We start from the raw sequence: 26,722 nt of genomic DNA on the forward strand, positions 1-26,722 counted from the left end.
GCACCGTGTCCCACCTGCTCTCCTCAGGGCTCTGCCTGCACACAGGCCCAGGAGAAGTTTTCCTCTTGGGAAAGAAAGAATGGAAAAGCCTGAGCAGGTTTCCTAAACAACAAACCCCACTCAGGAGCCACCTGCTCAGTACAGGCTGCCTGGAATGGTGTCACCTTTCTACAAGGGACAGTGTGACCAGAAATGATCTCTGGAAGCAGAATTCTCTGAGTCTCCCAGCTGAATTCTCTGTCCCTGTCCTCTCCCTGGATCTCTGTTGCAGATGGAAGCTCCTGGTGCCATCCTCACCTTTAACCTCCCTCTGGAATGCAAACAGGTGTCCCCAGGTATGTTAAGCAGGATTTGCTCAATGTTTCTATAAATCTTTTGTGTCCCCCATGGAATGAAGGGGTCATTTTGGCACTGAGGGGGTGACGTGGAAGCAAGGAGTCAATTGTGACCCTGGGGTCCCACGTAACCAAGGGGCCATGGTGACACAGCAGGGCCACGTGGATCCAGTGGTCCATTGTGACACTGTGGATCCAAGGAGACCATGGAGACACCCCCAGAACCTCATGGAACCAAGGAGTCCATGGTGACCCAGCGGGGCTGCATAGAGCCAATGGTCCATGGTGACACTGCCCATCCAAGGAGGCCATTTGGACACTGCGGAAACTCATGGAGCGAGGTGGCCATTGTGACACTGAAGAACTTAATGCCACCAAATATCCATGGGGACACAGCAGGGCATCATGGATCCCAGGAACCGCTGTTGGCAGTGCAGAAACTCCTGGAACCAGGGGCTGTTGTGGCACTGCAGAACCAACACAGCTGCTGCACCTTGTCCCCTGCCCTGCACAGCTCCTTGGGAGGCACGGCAGGAGCAGCACCCTGGGAGCTTCGGGAATGCCCCTCTGGGATCCGTGACACACACTCCCAGGGGCTGGAATTCCAGTTCCCAGACAGGAAAAGATGTTCCTGCCCTTGAAGGTAAAGCTCTTATGGAAGAGCCAAAAGCCAAGTGCAGCAGGATCCTACAGGGACATTTCACTGCCAGCCTTCATAACTTCACCCATGGTTGTCGTAGCTCATGGATTGGGAATTAAATCAGGGCAGGGCCTTTGGTGGGAGCTGCCCTGGGTCAAGGGAGACACTGGGAGAGAAACAGAGCAGGCAAAGAGAGGCAAGAGAAAAAGGAGATGTTTTGTGTTGGAATGACACGTGTCTGCTAAGGAAGGCGGGAGCCTCTCCTGAAATGGAAAAATGTAGATTCTTTCTTTCTGAATTGTTATAAATTTGAAATTAAGGGGGGCTCTCACGTAAAAATATGGGAGCAGGAATAACAGCTCTTTATTAGGGAAGAAAATTAAAATATGAACAAAAACAACACTGACAGAGTCAGAATACAACCTGACACTCTGTTGGACAGGGTGTTGGCTGCAGTCCAATTGGAATGGTGGCTGCAGTCCTCCTGGAGTGTCAGGTGTGGTTCTATTGGAGAAGTGATCCTGTAGAAAAGGGTGTCTTCTTCTGAAGAGGAAGAGGCAGCTGTTCCTCTGAGAAATCCAGCCCAGAAAAAGCTGTGTTGGTGGGCCAGAATCTCAAGACTAGATGCAGGTAGGAATGCTTGGCTCCTCCCTCTGGGCAGAACATCTCACTATGGGATGTTACAGTTCTTATCAGTCATGCAGTGACATTCAATAGCCCATTATCAGCAGATGTCTCCCCTGAGGGAGAATTGATTGTGGAAGAGATAAGGAAAAACTGCCCACTTAACACAGGACAACTGCCAAACTGATGGGAAATAGAACACATCTTGCTTTTCAGTCTGGGACAGGAGGTCACAAACAAAATCAGCTGAGAAGGCGGCACTCTGAAAAGCAAACCAGAACTGACAGAAAATGAATGGGACAGAAATCAATAATTCTGATAGTTTTATTAATTATCAAAATAAATCACACCCACCCAGCCCCACACAATCCTGATCCCACAGCCTCAAAATTGGATTTTACTTCTCTCAGTCTCCTTCCAACCCCATCTAACCCTGGAGGCTGAGGAATCGAGTAATTTTTGCATGGGACTGAGATGGGAACCAGCCATTTTGAGGTGGGATTGAGTAATTTTGAGGTGACAGAGCAATCCACCTTGGCTTTTGGAGTGCAAAGATATGGAGAATACTCCCATATATCCCCCAAGAACCCACAAATCCTCCAGAATACATTCCCAAACCATAAATTCCACCTCAAATACCTCTTAAATGGTGGGACATTTGACATCTCTGATCAATACTCTTTTTAGTCATTTTTTCAGGTGTTTTTAAGTGATAAAGACAAATCAGAAGAAAATTAGGGCCAAACCAAAACCAGAGACCCCTTGAGCATCCCCTGGGCACTGGACAAAACAAACTCGGCAGAAATCAAACTTAACCCTACATAAAATGCCTTGAGGAAGATTTGCTCTTCCCACAAGTCACTCGTGATGGAAATGCAAACAAATCCCAAACATTAATAGACCAACAACAGAAGCAATTCTGTGGCAATTCCAAATTTCATCAGTTCCAGCACAGCTCCAGCTCAGATGCTGGCAGGTTCTAAAAAAAGAAGCATGGAAATTTGGCCCAATACAGATTATTAAAAGGAAGGGAAAGGTCTGTGTAGCTGTCACAAAGGTCAGTGACAGGGACCAAGAAAATAATGATTCTCCCCCCAAGCCTGTGAATTCAGGAGTTATTTGGGAATTTAGGTACTTGAGCTGGGCTCCTTGTAGGACTTTAGTAGCCTTGTGATCCTCACCGTGTGGTGAATGATCCTTGTCTGTCTCACTGATATCATTTAGTCCCTTTCCTCCAGTGATTTTAACAGACTTTTCAAAGAAGGAAAACAAAATATTTTCTTTACAATGGCCACCCACAACAGCCATTTTCTTCATAAGTTCTCCCAAAAGTCACTCAGAGGAAGCTGCATCCAAGAGTTCCTCCAGAAAGAGGCAGAACCTCCACAGAGGAGGGAACCAGGCTGTAGTCAAAGTCACTTGGGGTCAGACAGCAGTGCCCTGAACTCACTGTGCCAAATAATATTGCAGTCTGGTTAATAAAATTGTTAGAGAGATGCCTCTGCCCCAATGAATGTGCTAACAAGACACAATCCAAAGTGGATTTTATTGAACAGTAAATGTGAGGTAGAGAGAGAGACGGAAAGAAAGAGAAAAGTGGGGAGAGCAAGGGAGTGACAGGGACAGAGATCTCCCCTGGGACAGGGCAAGTGTGACATTGTCCCTGTGTGTGTGTCCTTCCCAGGGTGGGGGTTTTACACTGGAGCCAGTTTGCGTAAGGGGGGTGGTGTTCACCCCCCACCCCGAGCAGGGATTGCCTCACTGTTTCAGGTTACAGTGTCAGATGTAACCAAAAGTGTTTTCAGTCACCATCTCCATAAACTGTTATCAACAGGTGGGGCAGTGTTCTTTATCTCTTCCATGGCTCAGTCCTGATAACGCCCTCCAGGGGCCATCTTCTGTTAATGGGCCATTGGGTGTCACTGCAGGGCTGATAAAATTACATCATCCCATTGTGGGATGCTCCGCCCAGGGGGAGGAACCAAGCATTCCTACCTGGATATAATCTCACCCTTGCAACACCACGACCACCTTGCCTACTGCATTCCCAGAGGACAAGAGCTCCATAACCACCACTGGACCTGCAGAGGAAGACCAGACCCTTCTACAGGATCCCCGCTTTGACAGAATCACGTTCATCACTCCAGCCGGACTGCAGCCACCATTTCATCAGACTGCTACCACCACCCTGAGCAACGGGGTGCCAGGTTATATCCTGACTCTGAGAGTTTAAACCAGTGTTTCTGTATCATTGCCTTGATCTTAATTTTCTTACTCAGTTGTCATTCTGGATTAGACTCTCCCCCTGGTTTGCCTTCCAACCGGTACAAAACTCACTGTGCTCATCCCTTGTTTTCCTCCCAAAACAGAATTTCCCATACCCAAACCTTCACGAAATGGAGGAGGAGGCTGTGAGGAAGAGGAAGGCGCCCTGGGACACTGAGGCAGGTGAGGAGGAAGTCAGTGCCCCTTTCCCCCTCTCTCCTGCTCCATCTCCCAGCCCAGCCTGGCCCCTGGCTGCAGGACAGCCCCGCTGCCGACGCTCTGCTGACGGGGATGCACTGGGGGGATCTCCTTACCCTTCCTTGTGGCACGGAGGCAAATCCCATCCTCTCCTTGTCCTTCCTACCCCAGAGCAGGAGCTGATGATGGAGACCAGGAAGGACAAATCCCTGCAGCAGAACCTCATGGAAGAGGCTGATTTGAGCAACTCCACAGAGCAAGAATCCAACGGGGAGGAAAAGCCCCGGAGATCCCACACAAGGAGGGGCTGCAAACCCAGCCCAGGGTGCTCTGAAGAGGAAAGGCCCACTCTGGGTCAGGAAGGTGGGCAGAGCTTCAGCCAGAGCTCAGAGCTGGTGGTATCTGAGAAGCTTCACGATGGGGAGAAGCCCCACAAGTGCTTGGAGTGTGGGAAGAGCTTCAGGCAGAGCAACAATCTGAAACGACATCAGATGATCCACACTGGGGAATGGCCGTACGGGTGTGGGGAGTGTGGGAAGGGCTTCAGCTGCAGCTATGCCCTTGTAGCCCACCTATGCATCCACACTGGGGAGAGGCCCTATGAGTGTCCTGAGTGTCAGAAGAGGTTTCACAGCAGCTCTGCTCTCCTTGTACATCAGCGGATTCACAGGGATGAGAGGCCCTTCCGCTGCCCTGACTGCGGGAAGGACTTCAAGCAAAACTCCCACCTTGTCACCCACCAGCGCATCCACACTGGGGAGAGGCCCTACATGTGCCCCACATGTGGGAAGAGGTTTCAGAGCAGCTCAAAACTCCTCCTGCATGAGCGGGTCCACACCGAGGAGCGGCCCTTCCTCTGCTCTGACTGTGGGAAAGGCTTCAAGCAAAACTCGCACCTCATCAGCCACCGGCGCATCCACACTGGGGAGAGGCCCTACGAGTGTCCCCAGTGTGGGAAGAGCTTCACCCGGAGCTCTCACTTGACCCGACACCAACGGAGCCACCGATGACGGAAGCCCTGTGAGTGCCCCAACTGCAGGAGGAGCTTCGTGCACTGCTCCAGCTTCATCCCCCATTGAAGAACCCACATTGGGAAGAGCCCTCGTGATCCCTGTTACCTGTGATCCATGCTGGGAAGATACCTGTACCTTCTCCTGCCCCTGCCAATGACCTTATGTGGGATTGAAGAACATGAGGGTGTGGCCATGGCCCTGTCACTACATTCACTCCCACCTCAGGTCATTGCCAGGGGCAGGAAAGGGACTCTCTCTCTCTCTCTCTCTCCCTCTCTCTCTCTCTCTCTCTCTCTGAGAAGGGTGTCCTTTCCAGGCAGGAGGAGACATGTGGCCAGGAAGGTAGAATTGATGGTGATGTAATTTCCCCTGTAAATAGTTTTTCTTATCCCTTCTGTTGTCAATATTTTTTCTGTTCCAGTTTGTTCCTTATCTCGTTGCTGTTCCCAGTAAATTGTTCTTATCCCAGCCTGGGATCTTTCCATTTTTTTCCTTCAGTGGAAGGTGGGAGGGCAACGAGAGCCAGCAGGGTTTTAGCAGGAGCAGGAAATTGGGGAATTCCATTCCTGAATCCCGGCCTGTGGATACCGAGCATCCCAGCTGGTGCCAGCCCTGGGGCCATGGCAGCAGTCTTGGGAGCGGGTCCCTGGCTGGGGCTGAGGGAACCTCTTCACTCTGGTGCCCAGGGACAGGAGTGCAGGGAGCGGCTGCAGCTGAGTCGGGGCAGGCTGAGGTTGGATCTCGGGAAAAGGTTTTTGCCCAGAGGCTGCTGGGGCACTGCCCAGGCTCCCCAGGGAAGGGTCACAGCTCCAGGGCTCTCTGAGCTCCAGCAGCGTTTGGACAGCGCTGCCAGGCCCAGGCTGGCAGTGTTGGGGTGTCCTGTGCAGGGCCAGCAGTTGGACTCGAGGATCCTGATGGGTCCCTCCCAGCTCAGCCACTTCTGTGGTTCTGGGATCCCATGACCCTGGGGATGGGAGTGCCAATGGTTGCCATGGAAACGGGCTCTGGCTGACGGCCTGAGCTGGTGTCCATGGCAACCACTCCTGGCATGGGGTCTCCATGGAGCTGCCCAGGGACTGACCATAGCAACAGGGGCTGGTGATGGTTGCCATGGAAACTGACCATAGCAATGGGTCCTGATGAGGTTTGCTGTGGTAATCCAGGGCATCCCTCTGGCTGCCCTGGAAGGCCTGGGACCCTGGCAGGGGGTCAGGAACCCCCCTGGACAGAGCCCTAAGAGACACTGTCTGTGATCTCTGTCCATGGAAAAGAGTTTTCAATCTTACAGGATGAATTACTCACTCTGAGTGTTTGATATGAGTAATAATTAGTGTGACATGGGTGCAAAAGTAGAATTTTAGGATTCTAGATAAGGGGTTCAAAGGAGGCAAGATGGAGGAAATCGTGTGTGTCCTGTCCTTTTTCGTCTTCTTCATGCCTTTCATGTTTCACTGTAGTGTTGGCATTTTTCTATTGGTTTAGACTGGGGACACACTGTTCAACACAGGTGGTAGGTATTGGCACATTATTGTAAATATAGCACAGGTAGTTTCTGGTATATAATGTTTGTAACTTCCCACTGAGGGGCAGAGCCCTGCATGTTTTCCCACAAGAAAGGCCTACTGCAGGTCAGACAGAACATGTTATAGATAAGCAAGAATAAACAACCTTGAAAACCAGCACAGATGAATTATGACTTCTTCTTTGGCAGCGGGGCTCAAAGATAGGGACTTTCTACAATTTTGGGATCATTTAAATACCACAGATTCTGACATAAATGGCATCCCTGGGTGGGCTCGAACCACCAACCTTTCAGTTAACAGCCAACAGTTTGCATATTAAGGTTCAGATATTTTGACAGGCCCTCAGAGGGGTTCCATGGGGACTTTCTAAGTGTCCCCAGGCTGCCAAAGAGCCAGGATGTCACAGGCACTCACAGGGGCTCCTGTCATGGGCAGACTGGGAGCTTTAGCCTAAGTTTATTAGAGAAGCTCCTGTCAGGTCAGGAGGCACAGAAAGGACCCCCAATAGCCCCTATAGATCCCCAAATACCTCCAAGGCCCGCCAGCCTTTCTAAGTCTCTTTTTTGTGAGAGGAGCCTTGGAGCAGCAGGTTCCAATCCCTACCCCTGACATTTCAAGATCTCGTATGTAAACAATTATAAAGGTGGAATTAAAACTTTATACAATTCTCCCTTAGCATTAGGAATTGTAAACCAGTGTTGGGGGTTGGGTTTTTCCTTTCTGTTTGTTCCTTATCCTTGGCTGATGTTTATCGGCTGATCCCTTATTTTGGGAGGAGCTGCTGCTCTTGGAGACGGGAGTTTCCACTGCTGCTGCCAGAGCCCAGGCCAGAGCTGTTTCTTCTGTCCTGGGATGAGCCTCTGCTCGTGAGAACAGCCACTAAACTGGGACCTTATTTACACCTGCCCCACTAAAAGAGAGACCTATCCCTGTCTGCTCTGGTGTCCAGGATCCTGAGCTGGGCTCTCTCTGCCCTGCTTGGAGCCCCTCACCCCCTGCCTGCCGAGACATCCTGCCAGCCCAGCTGACTGCTTTTTGCCAGTGCTGCTGGGGCACCGAGCTGACTGCTTTCTGAGAGTCCTGCTGGGGCACCGGAGCCGGCTGCCCCGGGGTTTGTGAAGCAAAGCCTCTCTCCAGCCCTTCCCCCTTCGGACAAAGCCGCCATGGCCCCGCGCTGCCGAGCCCGGCCGGAGCGCCCCCTGCAGCCGCGTGGGGGTCAGCGCACCTGCCCTGCCCCCGGGAGCCACAGCGCCCCTGCTGGCTGTGCCCGGAACTGCACCGCAGGGAAAGCGCCACGGCCCAAAGGCCGGGACTGGGCTCTGCTCTGTTTGCTGCTCGTGCCGCAGCTGCTGCTGCTTGTTTGCTTTGTTATACACACTAGGAAAGAGCTGACATTCCTATTCCCATATCTTTGCCTGCCTGAGAGCCCCTTGATTTCATGATTCTAATAATTTGGAGGGAGGGGGTTTACATTCTCCATTCCACAGGAGGCTTTTTTCCACCTTCCTTGGCAGACACCTGTCTTGCAAACCAAGACCAATTTTGGCACCTAATGTGCAGCCCAAGGGCGTTGAGAGGAAAATGTTGACATGAAAATAACAATTCTTGAGTAACATAATTTTTTTTTTTTTTTTTTGTGTACTGGATATAGAAACCTTGTTCGGTGTCACCATGTGGTCTAGCTTACCCTGGTTTGGGTGGCACATGGTTGTGGCTACATTTTTCCCATCCTATAACTATGGCAAATCTGGCTGATAATCAATTTGTTTGATGGGTTAATATGGTGAGGAATTTATGGATTTTTAATTTCCTCTGGACGGTGGGCACACAGATTCGAGGCTACCACACACTAACTGTATGTGTTGGAATTACTTTAATAATGGTACCTACTGTGAGGAAATGACACCAGGGAAGTTTTCTCCCAACTCCTCAGCCAGCTCTTTGGGTCTACAGTGGTTGGTGTTCCTGCTATGCCTGTTAAGCCTATTCTGTTCAGCATTCAGAGGTAAGGGAAGATTGACTTAGATAACTATCGTAGCAGGGCGTCCCCAGCCTGTAATAATTAGCACTGACTCCATGATTCCAGAAGGCTGATCAATCCCTTTATTACATTATCCTATACTATACTGCTAAGAAACACTCATCGCTCTTGTAGACAGTCCGATACAGACAGACCAGACTGGTTAATTGAAATCCAAACACCATCACCATTGGCCAATTTAGAAATCACCCTTTGATAAACAAATCTCCATAACACATTCCACATGTGCACAACAACAGGTGCAGCAAGTGAAGGTAAGAATTGTTTCTCATTCTTTTCTCTGAGCTTTCTCACAGCTTCTCACAGCTTCCCAGGAAAATCCTGGGAGATCTCTCTCTCTGCTCAGAGGATATGTGATTACCACAGGTCAGTTGTGACAATGCAGGTGCAAGGACACCGTGGTGACACTACGGAACCTCATGGAACGAAGGGGCCATTGTGACACTCTGCTGCCTCATGGAATCAAGGAGACCATTGTGAACTCAGAGACCCCAAGGAACCAAGGGTCCATGGTGACCTTGTGCAGCCGCAGTGTCACAGAGGAGCCGTTGTGACACAGCGAGGGCACACAGAGCCCAGGGGCCATTGCGACACATCAGGGCTCTGTGGAACCACGAAGCCATTGTGACATTGCAAGGCCTCATGGAAGCACGGGGCCATTGTGGCACTGCAGAAGCAAGGGGAACATTGTGACACTCCAGGGCCTCATGGAACCAAGGAGATCCTTGTGACACTGTGGGGTCCTGTCCAAGATTAAAAATAGACGGTTTTCCTATTTACCATCTGAGTAGGAGTTGCCTTGGGGCAGTTTTCCTTATCTGCTGTTAATAGCCCCATCAATGCCTTGCCACATGACTCAGAGATAACACTGTCCAGGAGCAGGTGATTAAGGACACACCTCGTGACTCATAATGACCCATTGTAAGATGCTCTGCCCAGGGGGGAGGACCTAGGCATTCCAACCTGGATAAAACTGGAGATTTCTAGACAGAGGGGCAGCCTTTTCACGGGTTCTCCGAGAAGACACAACAACTACATCTTCCATCCCAAGAGGACTGCAGCTACTCCAATTTGGACTGCTACCAGCACACTGGCCAGGTTGTATTCTGACTTTGTCAGTAGTTTTTCCCTTTGTATTATTGCATGTTTTTTTTGTCCTTTTCCCCTTTTCCCAATAAATTGTATTTCTGACTTGGAGTCTCTCACTGGTTTTGCTTTCAAACCAGAACAGGTCCCATGGAACTAAGGGAACATGGAACAGGTCTGGTTGGCTGGGCCTCCTGGGGACCACCTGACCACCTTGGCATGTCGAGGGCTGCTTCTCCTCTGCCCCTGAAGCCCTGGGGCTCTGGGCTTTCCTTCCTATGGGAGAGAACTGTCCTTCTCCTCCAGGGTTCCATGGCCAAAATTGGGATTCCTCCTCCAAAACTCCGTACATCCAAGGAATGTTCCCAAGTGAAATCTGCCAGGACAGACATGTTTGGCTGCCCTTGGCCTCTTGAGAGATGCATCTCATCTGCTTTTGAAACACTGGGGCTTGGTGCTTTCCTTCCAATGTAAAAAGTTGTCCTTCTCAAGGGGACCGTGGTCAAAATTGAGATTCCTCCTCCCAAATTCCATGTATCCAAGAATTCCTCCATTACAAAACCTGCCAGGAAGAACAGGTCTGGTTGGCTGAGCCTCCCAGGAGCCACCTCTTTCTTCTTCTGCCTTTGAAACACATGGTCTCTGTGCTTTCCTTCCTATGGAAAAGAACTGTCCTTCTTATCTACACAGAAATGGCCAAAATTGGGGTTCCACCTCCCAAATTTCCTATATCCAAGTGTTGCTTTCAGACAAAAGCTACCAGGGCAAAGAGGTCTGGCTGGCGTAGACCTCTGATGGCAGCCTTTCATCTGCCCCTCAAACACCGGTGATCTGTGTTTTCCTTCCTTTGGAAAAAAAACCATCATTCAACTCCGGGTGTCCATGTCTGAAAGTGGGATTCCACCTCTAAAATTCCCTATATCCAACGGTTGGTCCCAACCAAAATCTCCCAGTACCATCAAGCCTGGCTGGCCTTGGCCTCTGGTGGCTGCCCCTGCCACACTGGGGCTTGGTTCTTTCCTTCCCATGGAGATCACTGTGACACTGTGGGCACCTCATGGAGCCAAGGGGATCATTGTGGCACCACTGGAGCCCATGGAACCAAGGGGCCATGGTGACACCGCGGGGCTTCATGGACCCAGAGACCATTATGACTCTGTGGGGCCTGATGGAACCATGGAGACCATTCCGACCCTTCAGGGCCTGGTGTCACCAAGGGGGCATTGTGACACCTCAGGGCCTCCTGGAAGCCAGGCACCATTGGGACACTGTGGGGCCCCATGGAAGCGAGGGAACATGGAATAGGTCTGGCTGGCTTGGCCTGCCAGGGACCACCTGACAGGTCTGGCTGATCTTGGGATGTCATGGGCTGCCTCTCATCAGCTCCTGGAGCAATGGGGCTCCGTGCTCTCCTTTGTATGGAAAAGAACCCTCCTTCATTTCAGATGCCCATTGCCAAAACTGACACTCTGCCTAAAAAATTTCCTATATTCAAGGGTATCTCTAAGAACAGAATCTGCCAGCTCTGGCTGGCCTTGTCCTCTGGTGGTGACCTCTCATTTGCCCCTAAAACAGTGGGGCTCTGTTCCTTCATTCCTATGGAAAAGAACTGGTCTTCATGTCCAGGAACCATGGCCAAAATTAGAATTGGCCACTGAGCCCAACCGGGCTCACGCAACCATCTGCAGCCTCAGGCAGATATTGACTCTTCCAGTGCTGCCATCCTCCCTCCAGTGAGAGAAAAGGACACAGGGCAGGCACACAGAGGAGCAACATGAAGACACCGAGGTCAGTGAAGAGGAAGTTGAGTCCCAGATGGGAGGGATGAGGAGATGCCTTGATGTTGGGGTGGAAATCCTCTGCTAAAGCCATGGAGAAGGATGTCATTGATACATCAGACTCTCTTTTTCCCCATAAGCCATTGAAAAGTATGGGGAGATGACTTGTTTCAGCAAAGGCCTCCATGTAAAAGTAAGCAAATGTTGAAGTAGCTGAGATCCTATGAGAAGTTTGAACAGAGAAAGAGAGCAGAGTGATGAGACCCTGTGCCCTCAGGGAGAGAAGAAGACCTCTGTTCCCAGAGATGATTTCAGAAGCAGTTGAAGAGAACCTTTGGTCTTGAACAACTCATCTTTAAACTAATACCCCATAAGCTGACATGGCCCATGACACACAGCTGTGGAAAAAGCTGGGAAAAAATGGCAGGGATTTCACTATTACACTTTTTCCGAGTGGCTGCTATTCATGGCACTTGAGAGGCACAAGAGAACTGTTTCCTTATGGAGAAGTCTCCATAGCAAGAAAAAGAGACTCCTCTCCCTAAGTGAAGTGAAGCAGGACTATTCTAGAGGTGGTGAACTGACTGAAAATTTTAGGTTTTGTCTCCTTACGTTGTCAATAGGGAAGAAAAGGTTGTGGCGAGAAGAGTGTTCTGAAAGTTTTGTGCTGATTCTTATTGCTCTTTCTTTTAGTTACTGCTAATAAACTTTTCTTTATGCTGTTTTAAAGTTTTGATCCCACTTTCCCTTTCTCCTTATCCTACCTCACAGCAGGAAATGAGTAACTATATTCTAGTGAGTGCACTGGTAATTAGACAGCACTGAACCCACCACACTAAATGATGCATTGCCCAAGAAATCTCAAAATGGTGAACCAAAACCACTACAGAAACTTCCTGATGAACTGCACGAGAGTAGAGGGGAATCAAGGCAGAGCCATGGTTTGTCAGAACTTGTTGATCCTAATGAGCCCCGTGGTGCATTTGGAGCTGAGCCCTGGAACATCAGGGCCTGAGAGGAGATTGCACAAACCTTTCCAGGAGTTAAAATCAAGAGCAAACACCCAAAATGTCTCAATGCATTAATAGATCCCACTGAGGTCCATCCACAACAAAGGCTCCTTATGGACTCTTTGGAGGAGAGAACTGGAGACCAGGATGGCACAAAATCCTCTCAGAGATTCAAAATGGCACAAAAACCTCTCAGTGTGGAAAAGAAATCCAAAGTACGTGAAAAAAGTTGAGTATCTAAAAGTATTAATGAGCCCCACTGAGTGTCAGCACAAAGCTCTCAAGGGACTCATTAAAGCAGATAATTGGGGTCGTGATTGCACAAACCTCACACAGAGTCTGGTTTAAAAGGGAAACACCAAGTACCTTAAAAGAACTGAAGTACCTTGAAGCATTAATGAGCCCCACTGAGTGTTGTTACTGACAAAGCCTCTCCAGGGACTAATTACAGCAGATAATTGGAGGCCATAATTGCAGAAACCTCTCAGAGACTCCAAGGCAAAAGCCAAACCCAAAGTCCTTTGAAAAACCTGCAGTCCCTGGGAGCATGAAGGAGCCCCCAGGGCCATTCCTGACCAAGGCTCCCCAGGGACTCCTTCCAGCAGATCCTTGAGGCCACTGGGATGTGGGCTAGGGGGGAATGCTGAGGGCAGGACCAGGGGGTGACAGTGCCCAGCCTGGCTGGGGCTGTGCCAGGAGGCCCCAGGGCCTCAGGACAAGGTGTCTCCTCCCAGCCCTTGGTGGCACAGACCCTGCTGTGCCCCAGGGCACCAAGACTTGGCTTCTCTTTGTCCCCACCTGTCATCAGTGCCTCCAGTTCTCTGCTCTGCCTGGGGCCTGGGGACACTTTCTCAGTCGTGTCCCTCAGTGGGACCCATTAAAAGTCCAAGAAACTTTGGATTTGGATTCTGACTTGGAGTTCTGGAGAGGTTTCTTCAGCTCCCACTCAGGGTCTGATGTTCAGGGCCTGAGCACAAAGCCCCAGAGGGTCATTAAAGTCCTTGTGCTGTGTCTGTGCTGCTGAGCTGGGCCGGGCTCCTGGCACAGAGGGTGATCCTGGTAACCAAGCAGAGCTTCAAAAGCACATTTCTCTTGCTGAGCAGATCTTCTCCCAGCCCAGCAGGGCTGGGGCACTGCCTGCAGCCAGCCCGGGCACAGCACACAGGCACAGAGAGCTTCAATCAGTCAGGGCTGGGAAGGGCTGAGAAGTGCCTGGGGCAGAATCACTGCCAGCCCTTGGCACAGGAACCTCTGGCTGCAGGACAATGCAGCTGCAGCTCCTGGAGTGATCTCCTAAAGCTGGAACATCCCAATGCCCACAGACCCTGTGAGTGCATTCTCTGCTCATCTCCTGTGCAGAGCAGCCCGGGGTGCCCAGGGCTGTCCTGCAGAGCAGGGTCCTGCAGCCCAGGGCGCTGTGCTGGGCCAGGGACTCTGCTGCCTGCCAGGGACAGCTCTCAGCCGGCCCTGGAGCTGCTCCCAGCACTGGCCAGGAGCTGTGGGGGGAAGGAGCCACCCTGAGCAGGGCAGGTGCTGCTGCTGAGAGGGGCTGGGTGGGGCAGGGCTGCTCCCAGCTCCAGACCAGCCTGGGCACAGCTCCGGAGGGCACTTCCCAAAGAAGGTAAGCCTGGGATTGCTGTAAAGGTCAGGTGAATTCCTGAGAGTGTTTTCAATTTCCTGCTTGGAGAAGGATGGGAAATTTGGGGTGATGACGAAAACTATTTTGCCTTTTATGCATTTTTCAGATATTCGTAGCTCTATAAATTACTATCATGTAGTTACAAAACTATAATACTTACTTAACTCTATTAAACTACTATTATGTTCTTATATAACTGTAATCCTTAACTGACTCTAGTATGTTTCCTACCTATCTCTTAGATTTTAGAACAATAAGCTGACTGTCTAAATACATTCCTGAAATATTGTATAGTCTTATTATCAGGAAGAGTGCCTACAAGAAGAATATTTTGGTTTTTGACAACAATGTAAGCAGTCATAAATAAATCTGGGGCAAAGAAGCCCTTGAACCTACTCCAATGGGTTGAGTCAGGGGTGTGTAACTGGAGCAACTGAATCTCCTACTGGATATTCCTGTTAAATATCCTCATTAATCAACCTTATTACCTTGTTGAAATCAGGGGCTGGGTGTGCCCCATTCCTGTTGGGACACTGAGAAGCTTCCAATAAAGGTCTGGTTTTTACTTTACTATTCTAACACTGTTGCAAGGGGTTTCTCTCTCCTTTCATTATAGACAACAGAGGGATGAGAGAAGCAGAACAGGAATTGCAATCCCAGAATCACAGAACATTCTGATCAGAAAGGGACACACGGGATCATCAAAGGAATGTTTGAACATTTGCAGAGACTCCAGAACTGTGACTTTGGGTGGTCAGTCTCTCTGCTGGGAGCCTCCCAAAGGGCCTTCAGCCACTCCTCAGCCCTGGACAGCAGCAGCATCACCTCTGCAGGGCCCAGCAGGGCTCTCCTGAGCTGCCCTTGCCCAGCTGCACACAGAGCCTGCCCCAGCCAGGGCCCTGCACACAGGCAGGTTTCTGTAGGGCCGGGCCGAGGGCACACAGGGTGGGATGGGCTCTGCTGGCAGGGACAAGGCACCTCTCAGGAGGGGATGTCCAGGCCCAGGGAGATGCTCAGGGAAGCAGAGGGGACTGAACCAGAGCAGTGCTGGGGCAGGAGGGCACTGTTGGTGTGTGGGAGGCGCTGGGCACAGCAGGGCAGGGGAACACTGTCCTGAGTGCCCGGCTGCCTCTGCCCTCTCAGGCACAGCACCACAACATCTTCTCTTGTTTCTGCACTCCCCTGATATTGTCACTGTTATCTGGGGCTCCCAGGGAGGCTCTGGCATTTGCAGCAGGTGAGTCAGGCACTGCCCTTGGCATTCCTGCTAGGCAGGGGTGTCCATGGGAATGGGGTGTCCATGCTTCCCTGGGACCTTTGGGGCTCTGGGCAAAGAAGTCCATGGGAAAGGGGAATGAGCTGAGCCCCTCCCTGAGATCCCCCCATGGGCACAGCCAAGGATCTCCTTGCTGTGCCCTTTCCAAGCTCTGAGCTGCCCTCCTGGGTGGAGATCTGTGCCAGAGCCTCTGGGGGCTCCCTGAATGTCCCATGTGGAATTGCAGAAATGCCACAGCTGAGGAAATGCTGCTGGGTTGGCCAAGGGAGCTGTGAATGTCCTTGGCACAAGGGGGTGCTGAGACCTTGCCCAGAGATTTTTGGAGAGGGTGAGACATTCAGGGATCCCTCTGCTCTGGGCAAGGTCTGGTTTATCTCAGGGTGAGCCAGAAGTGTGATTGTGCTCTGATTGCAGACAAAGGTTTTCCCAAAGCAGGCAAAAGCATGGAGGAGTCCAAGCAGGACAGGTTGCAGAGAATGGCCCAGGTTTGGCTCCGAGCAGCCTCTCCTGACTTGTCCCTGTCCTTTCTCCATGACCAGGTGCCCATGTGCAGCCACAGCAAATGTCCAACAGCAGCTCCATCAGCCACTTCCTCCTGCTGGCACTGGCAGACATGCGGCAGCTGCAGCTCCTGCACTTCTGCCTCTTCCTGGGCATCTCCCTGGCTGCCCTCCTGGGCAACGGCCTCATCATCAGCGCCGTAGCCTGCGGCCACCACCTGCACACGCCCATGTTCTTCTTCCTGCTCAACCTGGCCCTCAGCGACCTGGGCTCCATCTGCACCACTGTCCCCAAAGCCATGCACAATTCCCTCTGGGACACCAGCACCATCTCCTACCCTGGATGTGCTGCACAGCTTTTTTTTTTGTCTTTTTCATCTCGGCAGAGTATTTCCTCCTGACTGTCATGTGCTATGACTGCTACGTGTCCATCTGCAAACCCCTGCACTACGGGACCCTCCTGGGCAGCAGAGCTTGTGCCCTGTCACGATCCGCTTATAGCGGGGTGTCGTGATGGTTCGTTAGCCGATCCCAAAGTGCAAAAGACAAACAGCAGGGGACTATCAGTTTAATCACAACAGATGCACCTTTATTAAGGGCCAAAAACAATAAATGCGATAGTGGGGGTCAGAAAAGAAATAAAAAGGAGAGAGAGAGAGAGAGAGAGAGAGAGAGGGGGGATGGGAATAGCTACCAACACAGGCGAGGTCCTCAGTGGTCCGGACGATGGGGATCCATCTTGTTGTGTTGGGGAGAGTCTCCAAAATCCTACCCAACCCAGGGGTCCAGTTATAGTCCACAGAGGGAAAGGGGGGAACATGCAGAACAATGAGAGTCTATTGAAATTGCTATGGGGGGAACAGGTGTATCTACAGAAAATCATCCAGGCTGAACAAACACAATAATGAATAAGTCCATTGAAGTTACTGGAGAAGAACAGGTCATGTCATTTCCCCCACCACCACTCTCTGTGGTAGGGGTCTCAGTCTCAGTCCTTGGGGAGAGGGTTCTTGATCTCCGTCTGTCACGGTGGTAACGAGGCAGATGAGGGGTCTTCAGTGAGAGACCACCAGAGTCACCCCAACAGTTCATTCAGCTTAAAGGTGGAGAGTGAAGCAGGAATTGCAGAGGGCCGCTCTGTGCTGGGTCCACGCTGGGTCTTCGCCAAGTCCTTGCCAACTTCTTGCCAAGTTCTTGCCAGGCCTCATTCGGAACGGAACGTAACGGTACAGCGGCTGCACCTGCACTGTTGCCTTCTCCAAACCAGAACTGCAGTGGGGGAAGGGAGTTCCTTCTCGTGGCAATCGGCAGGCAAATGAGTGAGGGTCTTCAGACGGCCTCTTACACCACCCCGTGACTGACGATTGCCCCCAAGAGATCTTCTGTAGTGTCGTTGTGAAGTCTTCAGGACTCGTCTAATGTTGGCAGCATATCCCAGAGAAGGGAAAGAAAAGAAAAAGAAGGGGAAAAGGGAATAGGGGAAATAGTAAAACAATAACAATAATTAGTATAAATTGAATCAATATTAATTGGAACAATTTTAATTGGAACAATTTTCTAATCAATAAACAATGAGTTGATTAAATAATATTAAAACAATTCTTTAAACTAATAAAACAATCTTTAAGAATTCAAATCAGGTTTTCTAAGTGACTAAAACAAACAATCTTCCAATCTTATAATTGCTTTGTGTCTATAGTCCTGGGGATGTCTATAGCATAAAGCACATCGGCCAAGTGGTGTGCATTAATTATAGCTGTCAATTTTGATAATCGTTTAATCATTCTCCAATTCATAATAAGCAAGATTGCTGATAAAGCAAAGCCAATCGAAACTAAAATCAAAAGGACAACAATGGGATGACACAATTTGTTCAGGATACCTGTAGCAGTAGGTGACCACCCAAAAAGTGTATCCTACCACCTATGTTCTGCATCACTTTTCACCCTTTCTATAACCCGATGTATTTCTTGTACATCATGATGAATAGTTACCAGTGTTTTCTGTCCGTTCTCCTTGATTTTTCCTAAGATTTTAATTAAGTCCTGGTGAAGCAATAATTGCCTTACCAGAGTAAGATTCATTCCAATGGGGGTAGGCAATAGCTTATGAATCAGCGTGTAATTAGATTCTAAAAGTTGATATGAAGTAACTGGAGCTTCAAAAGAAAAATCACATCCTGTAATTTTAGTGAAATTGCAAGCACAAAAATTTGAATGATTTTTAGTATCTACTACTGTGTCTTCTACATACACTGTGTTACAAGCAGTTCTAAAGCATGCACATCCATTGCCTATATATACAAGGAATGTTTTAGGAGTTTCATTAGGATGGATTTCAAAGTGACAGATATTTTGTTCAGTGTCCAGGCAAATATCCTGAGCTATAATTGCATTGCTTTCACAGATGAACCCTTGTTGTTCTCGGACAATACAAGATTCTAAGTTAACAGTTTGCCATTTATCATCAATTTGTCGGGCCCATTCTCTATGCTCGGAAGGATAGAGAGTGGCTCCATCATGATTCAATCCTAATGCAATAATGGGGAATATTGAATGCACGGAGGCATTGTGTATGGTTAACACAAAAGCTGTGGCTAAGTTTGCAGTGGGGTCATAAATGAAGTTCACCAAATTCCACCAGGATTGGAAATCTTTTTCAAAGTCAGTGGCACTGTCCCAAACTATCTTCCGAATTTCCATAGGAAACGTGCCTTCTTCACCTTCTCTTATAATTGAAGCAGCAACTGACTGCATCCATAATTGTGCCTGGATGCAGCTAAGGGCTAAGGAAACGTTGCTTTGTGTAGCATTGAGTGCATCAATTATCAATTCGTGGTCATTCAGATTTACCCTTTCCCAATTTGGCAATATGTTTGTTAGCAACCACTGATGTGTTCCCAAGGCTGATAAGGATGATTGCAGTGGTTGTTGTAATTGGGTCAAATCTTTGGTTGTAGCAGCCAATTTATTTAATAATACTTCTGAATTAATACTATTTAGAATTTCCAATCCTGTTCCCACAATACCAGTTATGTCTCTTGGCATCCGTGATTTAGAAGGGTTCCACTGTCGTAACGAGGTCGTCCAACCCTGGAAAGAAGTTTACAAGAAAGGTGAACAAGCTGGCTGAATTTCAGAGACATTGCTTTGCATTAGCAATTTAACTTGTTTAAGAGACCATGCCGGATTGAACAATATTTGTTGTTGGCCATTTTTTCTGATTATATATGGTTCAACTTTAGAAATTTTTGGGGTAAGCATAACTGGTGGTTGGGTGGTAGGTATCACAACATTAACATCAAGTTCTCCCCACTATTTAAATCAATACTTTAAACTTAAAAGAAAGCGCTTCAGTATTTTTGGACCAAAGACAAGCTACTTCTGCAGTTTGTGTTAATGTGAAATTGTGTCAACAATCCTGTACGCTTCGGTGCATACAAACCTTTTTGTGCTTAAAGAGATCTTTTCACTTTTTCTGCATACTACCACAATTATTTCAGACCGCAACCACTTAGCTGGTTTCTGGCCATGGGGTTGTGGTAGGATGCAGGACAGTATTACCAGTTTTATCATTAATTAGGTGGTCTTCATGTCCCTCGGAGTTCTTCTGTAAAAGTAAACATAACAAGAAAATCCTGCCACTATATGGCAGAAAAGGTTAGAATGATGGAATTATCCAGCGTGTATTTATCCAATGCTCTTTCCCTAGAGCACCAGAGGCTTCCCATGCACATTTATTCCGAGGGGGTTTTAGCACAAGTGGTACCAGCCCTATAGTAAGGGATGTCCACCAGAACAGGTTGGCCAGGGTAATGTGCTGGATTATCAGGATCATTTGGTGCACAGCATAGGAGTCAGTGTAGAGACAGACAAGAGAGGCGTTCTGTGCTTCTTGCTGGAAAACACTCCAGACAGCTCTCAGCTCCTTGACCTGAGAACTGCTTTCTCCCTTATTAATTAGTTCACCAGAGGAAATGTGGGGGGCTGCTGCCCTATATGTCCACACCTTCCCTTCTCGTTTAGCAGAGGCATCAGTGAACCAAGAGTTTGCTGATTGTTCAGGGCAGAAAGGAGGGGCCACTTTGCTTAGAGAGGCAGGTTTGTCCTGGCTGCTATCCAAGCTCTCAGTTTCTTGTATTGCCAAATTTTTCACAGCTCCTTCTGTTACTGTAAAGATGTTACAGTAATGTTCAATCTGAGCATATCACTTTCTTACTGAGGCCCTCTGAGCCACCCCGTCAGGAGGGGGGGTCCCAGTAGTGACTGTCTTAATATCATTGAAAGGGCTTCTCAATACAATTGGTAGTTGTAGTGCAAGTCTTTCCACTTCAATGAGAGCCAGGCTGACCACAAACAATCCCTTTTCCCAGGTAGTGTACCTTTTCTCAGCATCTCTGAAACCACAGGAATAAAAACCAACAGGCCTTGTTGGACCCTCGGGTCCCCGCTGCCAAATGTGTACTGACAATCCTGAGACAGCAAATCCCCATTCTGCCTGAAAGGGGTCTGTAGGATGAACGGACCCAGAGCTTGATGAGCTGTTACTTCAAAAATCAGCAATTGCAATGCTTCTTCCTGAGAAGAAGTCCAATCCCATTTTACTCCTTTCCTCAGCAAGTCATAAAGGGGAACCAATGAGTTCTTCTGGTTACTAGGAAATCTGTCTGGTCTTTCTACAGGAGATACAGCTGCTGTAGTTTTCTGTAAGGTATGGCAGTAGGTTTGAGTGTTTCTGGAAGCCCACAAATTAAAGGGGTCATTATTTCAGGCTTCACAGGTGATTGCATTGGGGATTCAAAGCCAGGAATTAATTTCTTTCCATGAATCATTTGCAGACAAGTGGCTTTGTGCACACTTTCCAGGAGTTGGTCAGGGGTGCTAATTATAGCTACAGGATCTCCCCTTTCCAAGGGGCTTGTTCCCCCAGCCCAAAAAGCCCCACGTTGTGTCAGGGACCACGAGTCACGTTTATCTCCTGTTGTTAAGAAGACACCGTGTCCCCAGTACCCACTGGCTTCTTGTTCAGTGAAGGACACCCGGAAAACATATTCTGTTTCTGATTCATGTGGGAGGCATCCGTATTCCCTTTTAAGCTCAGCTAACTCGGTGGCAGGGCAAGGTACGTGTTTAGTTGTGATGTGGGGTTCAAGATCATCATCACTGAGATAGTTATATTCTGTTTTAACTAAGGGTCTCAAGTGAGGGTAACAATGTTCCCCACAATTTTTCATCAGAGCGAATTCTTTTTGAGGGTAATTTTGATTAATGTGAGGAGTTTCCTTCTCCTCTGTTTCTTTTAGTTTGTTGGTCAGCTTTGTATTTTTAATCTGTTCCTCTTTAAGGGCAGCTTGTAATAAATTACTTATATTATTTCTTCATCTAATTGTTTTTGCAAAATTTCAGCTAGGTTTTGAAGGGAGTCTATTATTGCATTTTCCTCACTTCTTCTCTCGAAGCGAGTTTCTACAGCTGCCGTAAGACAAGCTCCCAAAACTGAGCATAAGATGGTTTTATTTCTGCCCAGTTTAAATTTTGTATCATGTTGTAAAGAACATATTCTATCAACCACATTATCCAAATTAAACCAGTTACTTTGTGCCCATTCTTCTCCTCCTGGAGAAGGTTTGGCATTGTATTTAGCTAGTAGAGCATAAAATTCATCTTTAGCTTTAGCATTAAGGTTATTACTCATTTTTGTGAAGGGACCAAAACCACGGCAGGGAGGTACAAACTTAAGTTAGCAAAGCACACGGCCGTCGCTGTGCCACCCTTCGCTTCCCTGGGTGGGTGAAGAGACAAAATCTGCCTGGGAGGCTCTGCTTAGTTTCTTCAAGTTGTCCCTTCCTCCACAGACAGTCCAAACACAAAACAACACAGTGTCCCGCCTTTTGCACTAAGAGATCTTTTGCAATTTCTGAAGACAGCGTGGGTGCTTTTTCGCCAAGGCAATGTGCAGTTCGCAGGAAATTTGAATCTCTCCCCTTGCTATCCAGACACTGCTCAGCATTTTGGGCTGGCAGGCGAGATGCGGCTGGAGAGAAACGTCCTTGCCCTGTTACAGACTACACAGAACCTACACCCTTCTGCCTGGACAGAAATCCTGTCTGTGATGCCAGTTTAATGTCACGATGCGCTTGCTGCGGGTGTGGTGATGGTTCCTTAGCCGATCCCAAAGTGCAAAAGACAAACAGCAGGGGACTATCAGTTTAATCACAACAGATGCACCTTTATTTGGGGCCAGAACAATAAATGCCATAGTGGGATCAGAAAAGAAATAAGAAGGATAGAGAGGGAGAGAGAGAAGGGGGGATGGGAATAGCTACCAACACAGGCCAGATCCTCACTGGTCCAGACCATGGGGATGCGTCTTGTTGTGTTGGGGAGAGTCTCCAAAGTCCTGCCCAGCCCAGGGGTCCAGTTATAGTCCACAGAGGAAAAAGGGGGGAACATGCAGAACAATGAGAGTCTATTGAAATTGCTATGGGGAGAACAGATGTATCTACAGAAAATCATCCAGGCTGAACAAACACAATGATGAATAAGTCCATTGAAGTTCCTGGAGAAGAACAGGTCATGTCATTCTCCCCCCCACTCTCTGTGGTAGGGGTCTCAGTCTCAGTCCTTGGGGAGAGGGTTCTCAATCTCTGTCTGTCACGGTGGTAAGGAGGCAGGTGAGGGGTCTGCAGTGAGAGACCACCAGTGTCACCCCAACAGTTCATTCGGCTTGAAAGTGGAGAGTGAAGCAGGAATTGCAGCAGGCCGCTCTGTGCTGGGTCCATGCTGGGTCGTCACCAAGTCCCAGCCAAGTCCTTGCCAAGTCCTTGCCAAGTCCTTGCCAGGCCTCGTTGGGAACAGCTGCCGCGATGTGCAGCGGCTACACCTGCACTGTTGCCTCCTCCAAGCCAGAACTGCAGTGGGGTGTTTCTTTCTGGTGGCAATCGGCAGGCAAATGAGTGAGGGTCTTCAGACGGCGTCTTACAGGGGGTCCCTGGGTTGGGTTTTTTGGGGGGTGTTTGCAGAATGGAGAACTTCAAAGCTGAGCGGAAAAGACACCTTGGGGGGACACCAGGGGGTCCTGGTGGCAGCTGCCGGCAGAGGCAGCCTGGAGGAGCAGATCCCTGTGTCCCCCAGGAGCCCAAAGTAGGGAGCCCAGAGCCATTGGCGGGACCCCCAAGAGCCTGGAGAGGGGCAGGGGGGACTCCTTGGAGCCCCTGCAGACCAGAGCAGGGAAGAAGGGGAGAAGGGAGCCCGGGAGCCCAAACAGCCCCGGCACCCCTGAATGGGGAGAGCCAAGAGGGGGGAGCTTTTGGGATTGCTGGGACTCCCGGCAGCCTGGGGAGGGCGGGCAGTGAGGAGAAGGGGGACCCCCAATCCAAGCGTGACCCCAGCAGCTGGGACAGGGGGGAGCCCCGAACAGCAAAGGGGAGGCAGCAGGGACGGGGAACTCCTGGGAGGCTTTTTCAGGGCTGGATCTCGGTGTTCGGGAGGTTTTTATGGAGCCCAGGTGGCCAGGGACTTGTAGAGATGGACTGGGACAGAGGGAGCTTCAAACTCTGTGTGCTCATCCCTTTTTTTCACCAAACCAGGATTTCCCATTCCCAGCCCCTGGGAGGCTGCGAGGAAGAGGAAGAGCCTCTCCTTGTCCTTCCTCCCGCAGAGCAGGAGCTGAGGGTGGAGAGCAGGGAAGACAAATCCCCGCGGCAGAACCTGGTGGAAGAGGCCGTTTTGAGCGGCTCCACAGCGCAGGAACCCGACGGGGAGGAAAAGCCCCGGAGATCCTGCACGAGGAGGGGCTGCAAACGCAGATCGCGGGGATCTGAGGGGGAAAGACCCACCCTGGGCCGGGGAGGCGGCCGGAGATGGAGCCAGAGCTCTGAGCTGGGGGTCCCTGAGCAGCTGTATGATGGGGAGAAGCCCCACAAGTGCTCGGAGTGTGGGAAGAGCTTCAGGAGGAGGTCCGAGCTGATTGTGCACCAGAGGACCCACACTGGGGAGAGGCCCTACGAGTGTGGGGAGTGTGGGAAGAGGTTTCAGACCAGCTCCCATCTCCTCCGGCACTATCGGGTTCACAGGGAGGAGAGGCCCTTCTGCTGCCCCGACTGCCGGAAGGGATTCAGGCACAACTCCACCCTCATCAAGCACCCGAGGATCCACACTGGGGAGAGGCCCTATGAGTGTCTCCGGTGTGGGAAGAGAGTCTCACAGAGCTCTAACTTGACCAAACACCAACAGAGGCACCTGTAAGGGAAGCCCTGCAAGTGCCCCGAGTGCGAGAAGAGCTAAACTCCATCGCCCACTGGAGGACCCACATTGGGCACAGCCCTGGTGACCCACATTCCCTGTGATCCATGTTGGGAACACACCTGGCTGCTTCTCCTTTTGTGTTGACCTTCATTTTTTTCTCTTCTCAAACTCTCTCTGCTGCAAGACCCAAGAGGGATCGATCTTTCACCTCAAATCCACTCACATCCCACTGAAAACAAATTAATTTTAACCCACAGAGCCTCAATCCCACCTCAAATTGCTTGTTCCCACCTCAAAAAAAACCTCAATCCACCTCAATCGAGTGAGCCAAACTCACTCGATTCCACAGCTGCCTGGGTGAGATGGGTTTCGGAGGAGATTGGGAGAAGTGGGATCCCAGTCTTGAGCAGGGAGATGGGGATTGTGTGGGGCTGGGTGGCTGGGATGTATTTGATAGCAAATAAAACTTTCAGACTTAGTGATTTCTTTGCCGTTCATCTCCAGTCCGTGGCAGTTCTGTTTTTCAGGGCACCACCTTCTCAGCTGATTGTGTTTGTGTCCTCGTTTCCCTCACACCTCTCTTTGCCTGCTCTGTTTCTCTCTCCGTGTCTCCCTTGAGCCAGGGACCTCCAAAGACCCTCCCCCAATTTAATTTCCTCAGGGACCACCAAAGATCCTTCCCTGATTTAATTGAATCCTCCTCTAATTTAATTTCCCCTTCTGCCCCCAATGACCCACCCCTGATTTTTTAATTATTTTTTTTCCCAATTATTATTTTATTTCTTAGTCCAGGAGCTAAAGTTATGGAGGCCAGCAGTGAAATGTCTCTGTAGGATTTTGCTCCACTTGGCTTTCAGCCCCTTCTCAAGAGCTCTGCCTTCGAGGGCAAAGGGAATGTCTTTTCCTGGCTGGGAGCTGAAATTCCAGACCTCTGGAATGTGTGCAGGGCCATATAGACTGGGATCAACCAGAGATTGGGATCAAATATGCACTGAGATCCTGTGGTCTAGGGTCAGCTAAGGACTGGGATAAATTAGGGACTGGGGCCCTACAGACTAGAATGAACTGAACTGGGATCAAATACGGACAAGGATCAAACATGGACTGGGATCCTATGGACTGGTATCAACAAGGGACTCGGATAAAATAGGGACTGGGATCCTACAGACTGGGATCAAATTGGGACTGGGATCATATGGACTTGGATCAGCTGGAGACTTGGATCAACTACGGACTGGGATCAAATATAGACTGGGATAAAATTGGTACTGGGATCAGATATGGACTGGGATCCTATGGACTGGGATCAAATATAGACTGGGATAAAATTGGGACTGGGGTCAGATATGGACTGGGATCATATGGACTGGGATCATATGTGTTGGGGAAGATCAAATAGGAAAGCCTTATAAATATGACTGCTTGGCAAAAGGTTTAGAAAATACAGAGACTGAGATGGTAACAAGTTGTGACATACCAAACCGTAGTTACTGCACAAGTAGAACACAATACCACAGCCAGGATGAAGACAATCCCCCCTTCTGGTTGAACAATGCCCTTACCTACAGGTAGGTCCAAGGGTCAAATGGACTGTTGGATCTCAGCCCAATGTATGGTTCATCCCACACCTGTAACCCTCCCCTGAAGCATCAGGAGTCTGTGACCCCATTGGCCTGAGTCTTGTTCCAGCCCACCTTGAAGCCCCTGACAAGGAGTCCCTGAGGAGCCAGACGCTCTCTTGGAACTTCCCTTCTCTTGGAACTGCCCCTCTCCTGGAACATCCTCTTGGGATCCTCTCTTATCTTCCTCTACCCCTTGCCTCTCCCTTCCCCCACGCCCTCAGGCCTGCCACGGGTCAGGTCTGGTGACTCCAAGCAGGGCCTTTCACCCTCTCTAATAAACCAGATATTCTAAGGGCAGCCTCCAGAGATCTCTCGTCTCCATCCACCCAAACCGTCCTGGAGTCCAGCGTCCTCAGAATATGGACTGGGATCAACTAGGGACTGGGATCAAATACAGATTGGGATCAAATATAGTCTGGGATAAAATAGGGACTGGGATCAAATATAGTCTGGGATAAAATAGGGACTGGGATCAAATATGGACTGGGATCAAATATAGTCTGGGATAAAATAGGGACTGGGATCAAATATGGACTGGGATCAAATATAGTCTGGGATAAAATAGGGACTGGGATCAAATATGGACTGGGATCAAATATAGTCTGGGATAAAATAGGGACTGGGATCAAATACGGACTGGGATCAAATATAGTCTGGGATAAAATAGGGACTGGGATCAAATACGGACTGGGATCAAATATAGTCTGGGATAAAATAGGGACTGGGATCAAATATGGACTGGGATCAACTAGGGACTGGGATCAAATACGGACTGGGATCGAATATAGTCTGGGATAAAATAGGGACTGGGATCAAATATGGACTGGGATCAAATAGGGACGGGGATAAACTAGAGATTGGGATCAAATATGGAACTGGGATCCTATGGACTGGGACAAACTGGACTGGGATTATATGGATTTGAG

The 26,722-nt window shown here is 49.5% G+C and overlaps 1 pseudogene; it reads left to right on the plus strand.

Annotated features, from left to right (window-relative positions):
• The first annotated feature begins 3,995 nt into the window (after positions 1-3,995).
• LOC116806636 (uncharacterized) overlaps positions 3,996-26,722 on the plus strand; it is a 182,374-nt pseudogene continuing 159,647 nt past the window's right edge.

The sequence above is a fragment of the Taeniopygia guttata genome, chromosome 37, assembly GCF_048771995.1.
Source record: "Taeniopygia guttata chromosome 37, bTaeGut7.mat, whole genome shotgun sequence".
In the NCBI taxonomy this organism is placed as follows: Eukaryota; Metazoa; Chordata; class Aves; order Passeriformes; family Estrildidae; genus Taeniopygia; species Taeniopygia guttata.